The sequence below is a fragment of the Canis aureus genome, chromosome 26 (genome assembly GCF_053574225.1).
Source record: "Canis aureus isolate CA01 chromosome 26, VMU_Caureus_v.1.0, whole genome shotgun sequence".
NCBI classification, from domain to species: domain Eukaryota; kingdom Metazoa; phylum Chordata; class Mammalia; order Carnivora; family Canidae; genus Canis; species Canis aureus.
The window spans coordinates 37,490,888-37,506,695 of NC_135636.1; the positions used below are offsets into that span (position 1 = coordinate 37,490,888).

General features: G+C 43.0%; 1 protein-coding gene and 1 long non-coding RNA gene across 6 annotated transcripts in view; both read left to right on the forward strand.

Moving 5' to 3' along the window:
* The first annotated feature begins 572 nt into the window (after positions 1-572).
* On the forward strand, positions 573-4,837 carry LOC144298397 (uncharacterized). 2 transcript variants are annotated; one of them, XR_013365382.1, is made up of 4 exons: positions 573-716; positions 1,119-1,152; positions 2,184-2,548; positions 3,645-4,837. It is a non-coding gene; the product is annotated as an uncharacterized LOC144298397 (long non-coding RNA). The 2 variants fall into 2 exon arrangements; XR_013365381.1 differs by lacking the exon at positions 3,645-4,837 and having other exon boundaries at positions 2,184-2,374.
* A 3,130-nt stretch (positions 4,838-7,967) lies between these two features.
* The window catches only part of PKIG (cAMP-dependent protein kinase inhibitor gamma), a 94,940-nt gene continuing 87,099 nt past the window's right edge, over positions 7,968-15,808 (forward strand). For 3 of the 4 annotated variants that reach the window (XM_077873294.1, XM_077873292.1, XM_077873295.1), the window contains exon 1: positions 7,968-8,088. The gene's annotated coding sequence lies outside the window, so the exon portion shown is untranslated. The remainder of the gene's footprint in view (positions 8,089-15,808) is intronic. The other variant, XM_077873288.1, reaches the window with a different exon arrangement.

The window sequence follows — 15,808 nt, forward strand, 5'->3', positions numbered from 1 at the left end:
TAATGTGGCCGGCTGGGGTGGGGGTTGGAGGCGAGGCTAGACCGGCTCGGGGGGAGGAGGCGGGGCTAGGCCGGCTCGGGGGAGGAGGCGGGGCTAATGTGGCCGGCGGGGGGGAGGAGGCGGGGCTAATGTGGCCGGCGTGGGAGGAGGCGGGGCTAATGTGGCCGGCGTGGGGAGGAGGCGGGGCTAATGTGGCCGGCGTGGGGAGGAGGCGGGGCTAATGTGGCCGGCGTGGGGAGGAGGCGGGGCTAATGTGGCCGGCGTGGGGAGGAGGCGGGGCTAATGTGGCCGGCGTGGGGAGGAGGCGGGGCTAATGTGGCCGGCTCGGGGAGGAGGCGGGGCTAATGTGGCCGGCTGGGGGGAGGAGGCGGGGCTAATGTGGCGGGCTGGGGGGCGGGAGGCGGGGCTAATGCGGCCGGCTCGGGGAGGAGGCGGGGCTAATGCGGCCGGCTCGGGGAGGAGGCGGGGCTAATGTGGCCGGCTCGGGGGGAGGAGGCGGGGCTAGGCCTGCTCGGGGGGCGGGGAGGAGGCGGGGCTAATGTGGCCGGCGGGGGGGAGGAGGCGGGGCTAACCCGGCCTCGCGCGGAGGAAGGAGGCTGGTCTCAGCAGGCTTGGAGAATGGGGCGAAAGCGACCCACAGCTGCAGGAGCTGTGAAGGCTTTATTCCTTCACCTCACCTGCATTTACTGGGAACCCATTATATGTCGAGATCGGAGGTACAGAAGTGCACAGAAATGTATGAAAAGAGTCTGAACATACATGCACCACGACACATTGTGATGAGTACCCTAAAGTAGTACGAGGGAGTACTCTTCAATAAAAGTTTAATGCTTACGATGTGAGGGGAAAGTAATGTAGTTGGGGGGGGGTGCTAGTCCCAGAAGGGTGTTCTGAGACGTTTATATTTAATCTGAGAACTGAAAGACCAGTTTCAAGCTGCGAAGGATGGGCGTTGTTTCTGAAAATGTGAGGTGTAGACGCCACTCAGGGTACGTGAAAGGGCCTCGCGGTGCATGAACACGTTAGGCAGAGAAAAGTCCTGCTTCAAACCTAAGAGAGTTTGACACCAGTACTTAGTTAACGTGTTTCTAACCTTTGCTTATCTCCCTTTTTGACAGGGCGAGGGCTTCATTTTCCAAATCTCTCCAGAAGGTAAGCCCATCTTAAACAACATTGTTTTGTCTTAGGGTTTTTGTGTGTGCTTGCAGAAATTCTTTCATTTCTACCAAGCGGTGTTGCTGAACCCCAAGGTGGGCTGTCCGTTGCACTCCAGGCCAATAGCAAGAGACTGAGTTTTGCTTGGAAAGGAATAAGGAGCTTTATTCAAAAGGCTGGCCACCTGGAGAGAAGGCACACTATTTTTTTTTTTTTAATTTTATTTATTCATTCATGAGAGGCACAGAGAGAGGCAGAGACATAGGCAGAGGGAGAAGCAGACTCCCGGTGGGGAGCCCTATGTGGGACTCCATCCCAGGGCCCCGGGGTCACGACCTGAGCCCAAGGCAGGCTCTCAACCAAGAGCCACCCAGGGGGAGTGCTGAGAAGGCACACTCTTGTCCGAAGGCCAGCTCTGAGGTTTCTGCCTGACTCAGGGATTTAGAAAGGGGTTTAGGGCAGTTAACCAGTAAAGGGAATGCAGTGGCCCTAACACATGCCAGCTTTACCAACATTATCACAGGGCTGGAAGGTTGTGCAAGGGGGCCTGGTTCCTTAGTGCCTGGGGTTTGTGCAAGGGGGTCTGGTTTCTGTTTTGTGAGGTGCAGAAGTGCTATGTTATTTCTAGGAAAGAATGCACAATCTATAGATACACAAAGAAAGGTTAGTTCATCAGTCTTTGGGCTCTGAGTGTTTCTGAAGTTTAGATTATGAGGTTGGCCTGAGGGGCCAAGGCGGCTTCAGCGACGCTGGTTTTCCATTTAAGAAGTGATGTAAATTTCACTCTGGAAATTTAAGTAAAAACTGAAGGTCTATTTAAAGAAAAAATTTTGAGAAATGATTCACATAGATACATAAAAGTGCAGGTGGTATGCAGATATGGCAACAGTAATGAGTGTTGTACAGAGAACGAAGAAGGGAACATTTATCTCGGAATATAAGAACCTCTAGAGTTTGGAATCCTAGAATATTAAGATTAGAAGAAGCTTAGAAATATATTTCAATCTGTTTTTTTTTTTTTTTTACAGAAATGGAAAAAGGCTCATAGTGAAATGGTTTACCCCAGGCCACAGAAAGGGCTGATGGCAGTGGAAGGAGAATTATTCAAACTTTCCCAATTCCCACCTGAGCCCTTCACCCCAGCCCCATAACCCCTACCACTGAATACCTGCCCAAGGCAGGTTGCTTCTCCATCACGGAAAGTAACCCTTCCAAGTAACCCTTAAAATTCTTATGTCTTCCTATTTGGGTACTGCTGGACTGGGCTGAAGAAAGCTAAGACTACGATAAAGTCCACAATCAAATCCCATCAGGAGCATACCTGTACTCAAAAAAGAATCAGATTTATTTATCTTGTTCAGCAAGGGAGAATTCACATCAGAGAAAACATGAGGTACCTTGCTAAGAGGGAATTGGTAAGGGCTTATTGTAGGATTTGGGTTTGTGGTGGGTAACTAGAAGGAGGGTTTAAGCAAGTGGGGAACAGTTTTGAATTGGATTACAGTCGCAGGGGCAATTCAATGGTTAAGTATCTTATTAATAATTTTACCCAGGAGGTGGGAGGATTGAAGTGGGCCAGAATTATTATTGAGAAGGAAGCAAGGGATCCCTGGGTGGCGCAGTGGTTTGGCGCCTGCCTTTGGCCCAGGGCGTGATCCTGGAGACCCGGGATCGAATCCCACGTCGGGCTCCCGGTGCATGGAGCCTGCTTCTCCCTCTGCCTGTGTCTCTGCCTCTCTCTCTCTCTCTCTGTGACTATCATAAATAAATAAAAAATTAAAAAAAAAAAAAAAAGAGAAGGAAGCAGGACTTACTCATGTTAGGAGGAAATTGTCATTATTTGTGGTTCCACAGTGGCCTTGTCCTTGCCTTGTTCCAACTACAAAGTGGCCTTGTCTGAGATTTGTTTATCTTCCTTGAGCGCTATATATGTTCAGTAAGGAACATTGGGTCTGATAAAGTTTCATTTTCTCATCTGCCCAACTGTGGGATCCTGCCCATCTCTCAGTGTTTCTCACTCCAAGTGGTCGAGTGTACCTCCTCTAGGTGGCAAAAGTGGGGAAGCAGATCATCTGTTCCAATTTCCCACTTCATGCAGAAACCTCTCAGCAGCATCTCCTCTGGGTGAGGAGCCCCCTGCCAACCAACGCAGCCCCTCCTATCTTTACAAGTTGATTGTCAAAACTGGGTTGTTTTTTCCCTTGTAAGGGAGGAAATTTTTCTCTACCCCCTAGGTTCAGAGATGGGACAGGGGAGGCCTGGAGGCTTTTTTTTTTTTTAATTTAAATTCAATTAATTAACATATAGTATATTATTAGTTTCAGAGGTAGAGTTCAGTGATTCATCAGTCTTATGTAATACCCAGTGCTCATTACATCGCATGTCCTCCTTAATGTTCATCACCCAGTTGCCCCATCCCTCACCTTTTTCTCCTCTAGCGGCCCTCAGTTTGTTTTCTTTTTTTTTTTTTTTAAATTTATTTATGATAGTCACAGAGAGAGAGAGACAGAGACAGAGACACAGGCAGAGGGAGAAGCAGGCTCCATGCACCGGGAGCCCAATGTGGGATTCGATCCCGGGTCCCCAGGATCGCGCCCGGGGCCAAAGGCAGGCGCCAAACCGCTGCGCCACCCAGGGATCCCCCTCAGTTTGTTTTCTATGATTAAGAGTTTCTTATGGTTTGTCTCCCTCTCTGATTTTGTCTTGTTTTCTTTTTCCTTCCCTTCCCCTATGATCTTGTTGTATTTCTTAAATTCCACATGAGTGAGATCATATGAGAATTCTATTTCTCTGACTGACTTATTCCTCTTAGCATAATACCCTTCAGGTCCATCTACCTGCTTGCAAATGGCAAGATTTCATTTTTTGGTTGGCTGAGTAGTATTCCATTGTGTGTGTGTGTGTGTGTGTATATATATATATATCACATCTTCTTTATCCATTGATCTGTCTGTCCATCTGTCGATGGACATCTCAGTTCCTTCCATAGTTTGGCTATTGTGGACATTGGTGCTATAAACACTGGGGTGCAAGTGCCCCCTTGGATCACTACATTTGTATCTTTGGCGTAAAGACCTAGTAGTGCAATTGTTGGGCTCTATTTTCAACTTTTTGAGGAACCTCCGTACTGTTTTCCAGAGTGGCTGCACCAGCTTGCATTCCCACCAACAGTGTAAGGGGGGTGCCCCTTTCTTTACATCCTTGCCAACATCTCGTGTTTCCTGACTTGTTCATTTTAGCCATTCTGTCCGGTGTAAGATGGTATCTCATTGTGGTTTTGATTTATATTTCCCTGATGCCAAGTGATGTTGAACATTTTTTTTCATGTGTCTGTTGGCTGTATGTCGTCTTTGAAGAAATGTCTGTTCATGTCTTCTGCCCATTTCCTGATTGGATTATTTGTTCTTTGAGTGTTGAAAATCTATAAGTTCTTTATAGATTTTGGATCCTAGTCCTTTATCTAATAAGACATTTGCAAGTATCTTCTCCCATTCTGTCAGTTGTCTTTTGGTTTTGTCAACTGTTTGCTGTGCAAAAGCTTTTTATCTTGATGCAGTCCCAAGAATTCATTTTGCTTTTGTTTCCGTGTCTAACAAGAAGTTGCTGCAGTTGAGGTCAGAGAGGTTGCTGCCTGTGTTCTCCTCTAGGACTTTGATGGATTCCTTTTTTTTTTTTTGAATTCCTTTTTTTATAAATTTTTATTTCTTTTTTTTTTAAGATTTTATTTATTTATTCATGAGAGACAGAGAGGCAGAGGGAGAAGCAGGTTCCACGCAGGGAGCCCGACGTGGGACTCGATCCCGGGTCTCCAGGATCAGGCCCTGGGCTGAAGGCAGGCGCTAAACTGCTGAGCCACCCGGGCTGCCCCTTTGATGGATTCCTGTCTCACATTTAGGTTTTTCAACCATTATGAGTATTTTTGTGTATGGTGTGAGGAAATGGTCCAGTTTCATTCTTCGGCATGTAGCTGTCCAATTTTCCCAACACCATTTGTTGAAGAGACTGTCTTTTTTCCATTGGATATTCTTTCCTGGTTTGTCGAAGATTAGTTGAGCATAGAGTTGAGGGTCCATTTCTGGGTTCTCTATTCTTTTTCATTGATCTATGTGTCTGTTTTTGTGCTAGTACCTTACTGTTTGATGATTACAGGCCTGGAGGCTTTTATATCATTCTGACAAAGGATGGTACATTTTAAACTTGCAGAGAAGCGATAAGATGATGAAAAGTTTAGGCTATGAGGGTGGCAGACTATGGGAAGGTAAATATGGGAGAAATTAATGGAAGATAAGGATTGTTTTACAAGGTTTGTTATATATAGATTCCTCTCACTGATAAAAGTCTAGAGTTGCTGCTTGTGATTAACTTCTGCTCTTCCTGTTGGAGAGGAGGGGGGCAACACCTTCACACATAGAAATTTATAAGGGTGCAGGCAGAGAATTTTTCTGTCTCTACTTCTCAATTGCTTTCAGCTCAAAATAATCTTTATGCCAAAGTGGCATATTCTGATTCGTTACATTCTTATATATTGTTTGAAAAGATAACACATGTACTTGGTTTTTAAAAACACTGCATAGGGAATCCCTCAGTGGCTCAGCGGTTTGGCGCCTGCCTTCAGCCCAGGGTGTGACCCTGGAGGCCCCAGATGAGTCCCGCATGGGGTTCCCTGCATGGAGCCTGCTTCTCCCTCCTCCTGTGTCTCTGCCTCTCTCTCTCTCTCTCTGTGTGTGTCTCTCATGAATGAATAAATAAAATATTTAAATAAATAAATAAAAATAAAAACACTGCATAAAAGTATAGTGAAAATGTATTATCTTACCCGGTCACCTCCCAGATCTCTTTACAAAGTTCATATATGCATATACCAGCATTACATGTATTATGTCATTCCCTTTCTACACGTGGTAGCATTCCAACCACATAGTGGTGCATATTGCTTTATTCACTTAAGTTTTTTCATTTATTCAATAAATATTTACCAAGCTCTTACTATGTGCCGGGCAGTTCCCAGTGATGAGAAAACAGCAGGGAACAAAACAAAATGCCTGCCCTCAAAAGAGCTTCTGCTGTGGTGAAAAGAGACAAGCAATAAACAAATATAAAATGTCAGATAACTGACAAGAGCTGTGAAGAAAATAAAACAGGTGAGAACAGAGTTGGTGGGTGTCTACTCTCTTGAGTAGGCGGGGCAGGTGTTTTTGAAGACTTGGTGTTTAAACAGAGATACCAAAGAAATGACAAAGCAAGCTGCTCCAATATCTGGAGGAAGTGTGGTCCTAACGTGGAAGGAACAGTGAGCAGAAAGGCCACAAAACAGAAGCACGTGTTAAGTAACAAAATTCAACCAAGTAAATTTGAAGATCTAATTGGCTTTATTAAGTGATTCATCAATCTAGTAGCACCCATCTAGCACGTGGAGAGGCACTCCAAGGAATTACACAAAATGGAAGCTTTTATACAAGGAAAAGAGGAGCAAGAAAAGTCATTAGCAAAGGAAAGGGATTGTTCTAGGCCGGCCACTTTCTGAGGAAAAGCAAGTTTTCTTATCATGCAAATTACCTTGTTCTTTGGGGGATGAAGTGGTCCCAAGCCACTTACCCTTTGGTGAGGATTGAAAAATTTGAGTTGAAACTGCAATTTGATTATATACTGAGCACCTATTTGGGAATTCTGTCTAAGTGACACCATTTTGGGCCTGTGTTGTTGTTGTTTTTCAAACACATGCTTTACTTAAAAACACAGCCAGTGTGACTAGAGCATGGACGAGAGGAAAAATGGTAAGAGATGAAGCTGAACATGGTAACAACTCTAGATTTTATTCTAAATGTGATGGAAAAACTGTTGAAAGGTTTTTTTTTGTTGTTGTTGTTGAAAGGTTTTGAGCAGGGAAAGGACATGATCATACTTACATTTTATTTTTTTAGATTTTATTTGAGAGAAAAGGGAGGGGGGGGGAAGATAGAAGAGAGAGAGAAGCCCCATGTGGGGCTCTATCCCAGGCGCCAGGGATCATGACCTGAGCCACCCAGGCGGTCCCACACTTATATTTTAAAAAGGACGTTTTGGCTGCAGGGTGGAGAATAGACTGGGGCAGGGTTGGGTAAGGTGGGAAGTAGGAGTAGAAGCACAGAGGGGACTCCTTAGCAGACACTGGTGTAAGCACAGCTTGCAGATAGGTCTTGATCCAAACTGTATCCACATCTACTTCTGTCTCTCTTAATTCTTGCTATAAGTAATTCATTTTATGGGAGCAATGGATATCCTTTGTGCTCGCGTTCCAGTATATCTGCTGCAGGATTATTTCAAGAAATATAATTGCCGGTCAGAAGCTAAAGTAGACTTGCCATATTGAAATGAAATCTGATGATTTAATTGTCACGTTGAGCCCAAAGAAACAAGTTTATTCATTCTTTGCCACACAGCCCCTTCTGAGATTAAAGGGAAACGCATCTGCCACTCCTCCCACATCAGTTTTCTCGACTTTAAATATTCCCAGTCTAGCAAGCTTCTGCCTATGGCCCGGTTCCCTCCTGGAACCGTCCCTGTATCTGATGACAGAGAGAGAAACTGAGGCAAAGACCGGCTCGGAGGTACAAGTCCCCACCCCTCCCCCGCCTTACTGTCTCCTTTTTCCTCACCGTTCCTTTCCTTTCCCCTCCTCCCGGGGCCCAGTTCCAGGCGGCCAAACCCCACCCTGGTCCCCGGGGGCCCAGGACCGCCACTCGCACTCCTTTTCCCTCCCCTGGCTGCTCCGGGGCCGCGGAAGAGGACGCGAACCTGCCCGGTCCCTTCCGAGCCGCCGTAGCTCCCGCCGCGGGTGTTCGGCAGCTCCGGTCGCCAAGGCAACGCGCTCCGCTGCGCGCTGCGGGCGCCGAGCAGCCCGGCGGAGGCGCTGCGGGCCGGCGGCCCGGGCTCGGCGAGGCGGCGGGGCGGCAGGTGAGCAGGGCCGGGCGGCAGTCGCGACCCAGACGCGCCCGCACCGGCGTCGGCTCGTCTGGCAGGCCGGGGGCTGGGGCGCGGGGGACCCCCGGGAAGGAGGCTGGGGTCAGACCTTTATCCCCCGCCGCCGCGCCGGGGCGGCGCCCCCTCCTGCCCTTTAGCCCTGCTTGGCTTTGGCTTGGAGTGCGCTCTCGACTGTTTTCTGTATTGGGAGCCCATTGCGTGACCTGACCTCAAAGTTTCTTTTCTTTTCTTTTTTTTAAAGCCCCTTTAGTTTGGGGTTCGGGGAATAACTCAAAACTGAACAAAATGTATGTCTGTGTGACTCTCCTGGGGCCAGAGAGGATTGACTTCATTGTGCATCAATTTTCCCATCTGCTAAATGGGCATAATAATAGTCTCATAAGGCACACGAAATTCATATTTAAAACTCTCGCAGGTAAGTCCTCAATATCTTGGAGCTTTTTATCATTACTACTACCACTACAAGGAAGTCCATCATTGAGCCTGTATTGTGTGTCATGGCCTGGGCAGATCGCCAGGGGTAAAGTGAATGAGACATCTTGTCCTCAGGGAACTCTGCAGTTCTATGGTATAAATAAGAATTCCAAAAAAAAAAAAAAAAAAAAAAAAAAGAATTCCTTGCAATTTGAGCTATGGTTTTGGACATACAAGGGACTGTGAATGCACAGAGAAGGCAGTTAACCTAGATTTCAGGAAATGAGGCTAGAGAGGGTGGTCAAAGGGAGATTCTAAAAGAAGATGATTTCCAAAATGAGACATGAAGGCTGTCTGTGAAGGCCAGATGAGGCTGGTGAAGTGCAGTGTGTTCCAGGCAGGCAGAAAGAGCTGCTTGTGCAAAGCTCAGAGGATAAGACTGCAGGCTTATGGGGCCTCTGCAAGGATTTCGTAGGCAGGGTAGAGACGGGATTCCAGGAAGCCAAAGTGTTCTGGCCAATGTTTGAAAGATAAGCAGGTGTCCCTTCTGAAAGACTTTCTTGTATCTCCTTGTAAGTTTTGAAGAGTTTGGATTTTAGCTTGGGGCCATTGAGGAGCCCCCAAGCTTAAAATCAAAGGATTTTAAGCAGGCAGGCAGTGTGTGTTGCATGTGTTTGATCAGAGGTACGGTTTCAGAAAGATCAGGGTTTTTTTTTGTCTCTTGGTCTTCATTACTTCAATCTGGTTTTCATTATGCAGCCATTCATTTATGGTGATTCAAAAAAATATTTATTAAAAGATTTATTTATTTACTGAGTGCTGTGTGCCAAGGATTGTTGGGGGGGGGGCAGTAAGGACTCAGATCCCTGCCCTCATGGCATATATTCCAGACACGTTCCAGGGTATATTTGTGGGGTACAGATATAAATCCAGTACCATTGGAACTTAATATTGGAAGAGAATCATCAAGAGAGATTGAAAAAAAAAGAAAAAGAAAAAAGGAGACCTAGGCCACTGTGTTGCACACTCTTGGATGAAGAGTTCACTTAGTCTATACTAAGAAGGAATGGCCAGAGAAGTAGGAGGAAAACTAGGAGGATGTAGTAATGAAAGCCAAAGGAAGATTTTAATTTTGGATTTTAATTTTGCTGGATGCTGCTTAGGTTTCAAGTAAAAGAAGTTAAACATTAAAATGTGTCCTTCGGATAAATAAATATGGAGGTCACTGGAGACCTAATTGAGCAGATTTGGTGAAATGGTGGGGGCGGAATCTAGAATATCGGCAGCTTCCAAAGGTTCAATGTAATATATCAGTGGGATGAGGAGAGAGTGGGATGTGAGAAAGTAAAGACAAAGTGTAGGCAGCTCACAGGAGTTTGGCTGTGAAGGGAGAGAGAGAGAAGGCTGGAGAGTGACTGGGGAATAAGGTGAAGTCTTAAGCATGAGAGAGATGTGAGCAGATTTAAATGCTGATGGCAAAGAGCCAGTAGTGAGGGGAGAGACTGAGAAAATACGCATGAAAGGGGGGAATCGATGGCACTACTTTCCTGAGAAGGGAAGAGTGGATGACATCCACAGCACAGATCCTTTAGAAGGAGTCGATGGCTTCTCCGGAAGCAAGGCAGTCGCCAACAAGGAGTGCATCCCATGTAATGCAACAACAACTGCAAAATAAATAAATAAAAGCGTGGAGAGAAAGTTGTATTTTCACTATTCATATTTATTGAACTAATATATGTGTTAAGCACTTTTCAGGCACTAGTCTCAATTAGCAATGTGATCTTGACAACAGTCCTGTGAGATAGCCTCTAGTATGATTCCTAGTCTATGGATGAGAAAATTGAGGGGTAAAATGCTTACTCCAGATCATACAGGATTTGAACCCAAGTCTGCCTGAACCCAGAGCTTTTACTTTTAATCACAATGATATGAGGATCTGCTGAGAAGATTCAAGAGAATTAATTTAAAAATAATTAGATATAATAAGGTTAAGTAAACAAGCTGGTAGGACATAGACAAAAAGCAAGAGCTTTATACAAGCAGTAATAGAAGACGTATTGTAGATGACATGAAAATAACAACATGAAAAATAAATATCTGAAAACAAACTTTCAAATAAATGTGCCCAGGCTAGCCACATAGAACAAGAGTGGCTGGAGGGGAGGGTGCTGGGTACTGATGGGTCTTTGGATAAGGAGGAAATATTTTTCCTTTTGTAAACTTGGGGTATTGATACCAGAAACCAGTCACATAAAACAAAATGAATGTCTATAATAAGACATAATGAGAAAATACGCAAGATGTTGACTGTGATGTTTATATTATACAAAAAGCTGAAGACTGGTTAAATTATGGTGCAATCATATGATATATACTGTAAGCCATTAAAAAAGAATGAGGTGGGAGCTATATATATGAGAAAGATGTTTGCATCATATGGTTCAGTGTGAAAAGCTCATTACAGTACAGTGTGTTCCTATTTTTGTTTTTTTAAGTATATACATATATACCTATAGGGAATAATGTCTAGAAAGATTAGTTCTTTTTAAAAATTTTGAATTGTGGCAAAATACCCATACCATAAAATTTGCCACTTAAACATTTTTAAGTGTATAGTTCAGTACTTTTAAGGATGTTCACATTGTTGTGCAACAGATCTCTAGAATTCTTTCTTCTTGTAAAACTGAAACTCTATTTCCATTGAACCTTTTCCTCATTTCCCCCCTCCCCAACCCCTGACAACCACCCTTCAACTTTCTGTTTCTGTGAATTTGACTACCTTTATATAAATGGAATCATATAATATTAAATATTAGTCTTTGTACAACTGACTTAATTCAGTTAGCATAATGTCATCAAAGTTCATCCGTGTTGTATCCTGTGTCAGATTTCCTTCCTTTTTAAGGCTGAATAATATTTTATTGTAGGTACATATGCATTTTGTATATACACTGTACGTATAAACATTTTGTGTATCCGTTCCACAGATGGGCACTTGGGTTGCTTCCACCTTTTGGCTGTTGTCAGTAATGGGGCTATGAACAGGAGTGTACTAGAAAGATAAGTTCTGTGTGTCTGTGACAGGAGATCATGGGGAGACTTATATTCCTTTCCTTATTGCCGCCTTTTTCTTTTTTTATGAGCATGGATTGCTTTTATAATCAGAAAAAGCAATAAGGATATGTCCTGTTTGGGGAGATGGGGGGAGTAAAGGTTAAAAAAAAAAAAAAAAAAAAGGCCTGATCTTGGGCAGTGGCAGCAGATTTGGGAGACATTTCAGGAGAATTAACAGGACTTGACCACTAAAAGGTAAGATAAGGGAGAGGAGAGTGGAAGACTGGCTATGCCAGTGGTGAGGAGGGACATTAGTCGTGGCTGGGCTTAGACAAGGGGAAAAGAGAGGATGCAAGGCTGGAGAGCCACCTGAGTCTTTGTCCGGGAATTTGGACTTTTTCCTGAAAGCAGAGGGAAGCCATTGAAAGGAAGGAAAATGACTTACCCAGAAATTGCGTTATAGAAAGATCACCCTGATTCCCTCCAACTCATTCTGCAAACTGAAGCCAGCCAGTGCCAAGTTTCCCTTTGTGTTACTTAGGCTTGGACCTCTGCTAATTTCCTTTTATTTGAGATGAAGCATTCGTGTTGAAAGATATATATCCACTCTCCTAAAAGCTCCTGGAATATTTATTCAAAGTCCTGTTTAGATGACATTGATTTCTAATTGTGTTCAGTTTTATCTCAATAACACAGTCTCAAAAAAAAAATAACACAGTCTCCTGTAAATTTACTTTCTACCTTTAGCAGAGGAAGTATGAATAATTGGTAAAGTAAACAAGAAGTATAATTAACTCAAGTTAGAGGACTTCAATTTATTGCTAATAAATTTTGACACTCTCCTTTTGGAAGAAAAGGGCCAGTGTACAGTAAACATTGTGATATTAAGGAGATATGTACTAACAAATTTTTGTTTTGTAATAACAAAACAAAAATTCTGAAAATTCTAATAGACTTGGCTCTTTACCTATTTCTACTCTGACAAAACTAATCTCTGCTTCTAGAGCATCACAGAGAGAGGGAACTATTATGCTAACATATGTAAGAATTTTGCAGCTTATAAGGGCTGGATTTTCAAAAGATGTGAATCCATGATCTCATTTCATTCCTCCTCACAGTTGTGTGAGGCAGGGATTATCATTCCCATTTTCAGATGAGAAAATTAGAGATCAGAGGATTCAGGAGACCTCCAAAGTCCTACATCTACTAAACTCTGGAGTTTCAATCTGGGTTTTTTTTTATATATATTATAGTTTCTTAATATGGAAATTTTTAAATATATTCAAAAGTATATAGTTAATACCAGTATACCCATACCCCAGCTTCAGTAGTTATCAGCATATGGTCAATTTTATTCTATCTGTAACCTTCACTCCCTCCCCACCTTGGATCGTTTTTTGCACCTTGTATTATTTTAAAGCAAATCTGAGCCAGTTTATCATTTTGTCCGTAAATGCTTCAATATTCAGCTAAGAGAGGACTCCCCCTCCCCCGCTCCTTTTCCCCTATCTTCGTAAACCATTATCACACCTGAAAAACGAATAGTTGTAACTCCTAAAAAATACTAATACTTACTTGGCATTCAGATTTTCTCAACTATTTCATAAAAGTCTTTTTACAATTGGTTTGTTTAAATTGGGATCCACCTATTAAATCTGGTTGATAGTCTCTTAAGTCTTTTAATTTCTCCTCTCCTTTTTTTTCCTATTTCCCTTTTATTCGTTGAAAAAGGAGGTCATTTGTCCTGTACAACTTCTCTTTCACATTCTGAATTTGGCTGATTGCCACCTCTTTTTTAATGTGTCCCTCCCTTCCCTTTATTTTTGTGGCTGTTATACTTTATAGGTGGTGCTATGCACCTCATCAGCAGACAGTAAAGTCTAGTTTTCTCACTGGATGTGATTTTATGATTGATCATGGGGTTCAGGTGTTGTTAGCATGGTCCATTTGTTATGTTTCTCATCAGTCTTTTGCAGAATGGTTTTAGCGGCTATCCGTGGTCATCATCCAGATCTATTATTTCTTTGGGGGTCAGAAAATGAATCTAGGTTTTCTGATGCCAAGTCATATACTCTGTTAAATCCCACTGTCTCCTTAATAAGGGAATGTTTTGCACACTGACCTATATTCTCTGCTCTGATAGGTGGAGAAAAATCACTCAATTAATAATTCAGCTTAATATATATATATATGTGTGTGTGTGTATATGTGTATATATATATGTGTGTGTGTGTGTGTATTTAAATAGAGCCCATGTGCTGTGTCCAGTACTCATGGCTCACAACATTGCTTTCCTGGGTTGGTCTTATGTATTGGCAAAACCACTGATTGCTTACATCAGTGGTTTTCAAACTGCATGTTGTTCCACATGAATATGTTAAAGAATTATTTGGGGGATTTCTTTTCTTTTTTTTTTTCTTTTTTTCTTTTTTCTTTATTTATGATAGTCACAGAGAGAGAGAGAGAGAGGCAAAGACATAGGCAGAGGGAGAAGCAGGCTCCATGCACCAGGAGCCCGACGTGGGATTCGATCCCGGGTCTCCAGGATCGTGCCCTGGGCCAAAGGCAGGCGCCAAACCGCTGTGCCACCCAGGGATTCCAGGGGGATTTCTTTTTTAATGAAAAACCAGAGCAGAAAGAACAGGAAAAAAAAAATCAGAGTGCATCTCATATAGTAAAAATAAGCTTTGGTTTGTAAAGTTTTTGTTTCAGCTCTTTTTAGGTATCTCTGAGGCATGATGTAGAATGTATTTCTTATTAAGGTCTTGGTCAAACCAAATTGTTCCAGTGTTCAGATGACTATCCTGAATTATAGCAAGTTTCTCAGTCAAGGGTTGAGTTATGTTCAAATGTGTTACTTGTGAAATAGTACAGTATGTTGATCAATTTTAGAATTTCCTTTAAAGGCTTTTTTGGGTGACTGCCAGTTAGCCAAAGTTACATTACCCCAGTGACCCAATCCTCTAGTATTGAGGTTGAAGAAATGTGAATTCTTCAGAGATTATTTTTTTCTTAAGATTTAATTTTTTTTTTTATTTGAGAGAGAGCACAAGCAGGGTGGAGAGGGAGAAGCAGACTCCCCGTTGGGCAGGGAGCTGGATGCGGGCCTGGATTCCAGGACTCTCTGATCATGACAGTAAACCAAAGGCAGATGTTTAACTGATTGAACCACCCAGGTGCCCCTACAGTTAACATTTTAAAGCTGTGGAGATAGAGATGGAGTGAGTAAGTAGCTCAGAATTAGCCAGTAAGTGGAGGAGCAAAATTTCAAGGGTTTATCAAATCCTGGAAATATTCTGAATAAATGCGTAATGCTGAGTAAGTTCCTTAATAATAGTACCTACTGCATGGGATTGTTATAAGGTTTGAATATGTAGTTAAAGCAATGAGCATAGTACATAGTAAAAGCACTTAGCACAGCTTTCCACAAGAACCACTCAGTAAATATGAGCTATTATTATTTCTTTTTTAAAATAATGAACCCAGGATGCCTGGGTGGCTCAGCGGTTGAGCATCTGCCTTCAGCCGTAGTCCTGGGATCGAGTCCTGCATCCGGCTCCCTGCATGGAGCCTGCTTCTCCCTCTATCTCTGCCTCTCTCTGTGTCTCTCATGAATGAATAAATAAAATATTAAAAAAAATAACCCATTTTCCTTTATGTCTCTCTTTTTTTTAAAAAAGATTTTATTTATTCATTCATGAGAGACAGAGAGAGAGAGAGAGAGAGAGAGAGAGACTGGCAGAGACATAGGCAGAGGGAGAAGCAGGCTCCATGCAGGGAACCTCATGTGGGACTCTATCCTGGGTCTCCAGGATCATGCCCTGGGCTGAAGGCGACGCTAAACTGCTGAGCCACCCAGGCTGCCCTATGTCTCTTTTTAACCTTTCCTTATTCCAGAAATGATTAAAGCTGTATAACAAGGATTCTTTTTTATTATTGTTTAGATATAATTGATGTATATTGTATTAGTTTTAGGTAGGCAACATAATGATTTGGCTAATATTATGAAATGATTACCACAATAAATTTAGTTAACATCCATCAACACAGTTACAAATTTTTGTTTTTCTTGTGATGAGAATTTTTAAGATTTACTCTCTTAGCAACTTTCAGATCTACAATACAGTATTGCTAACTATAGTCCTCATGCTGTACATTTCTAGGATTTATCTTATAACTGGAAATTTGTGCTTTGACTACCTTTACCTGTTTTGCCATCCCTACC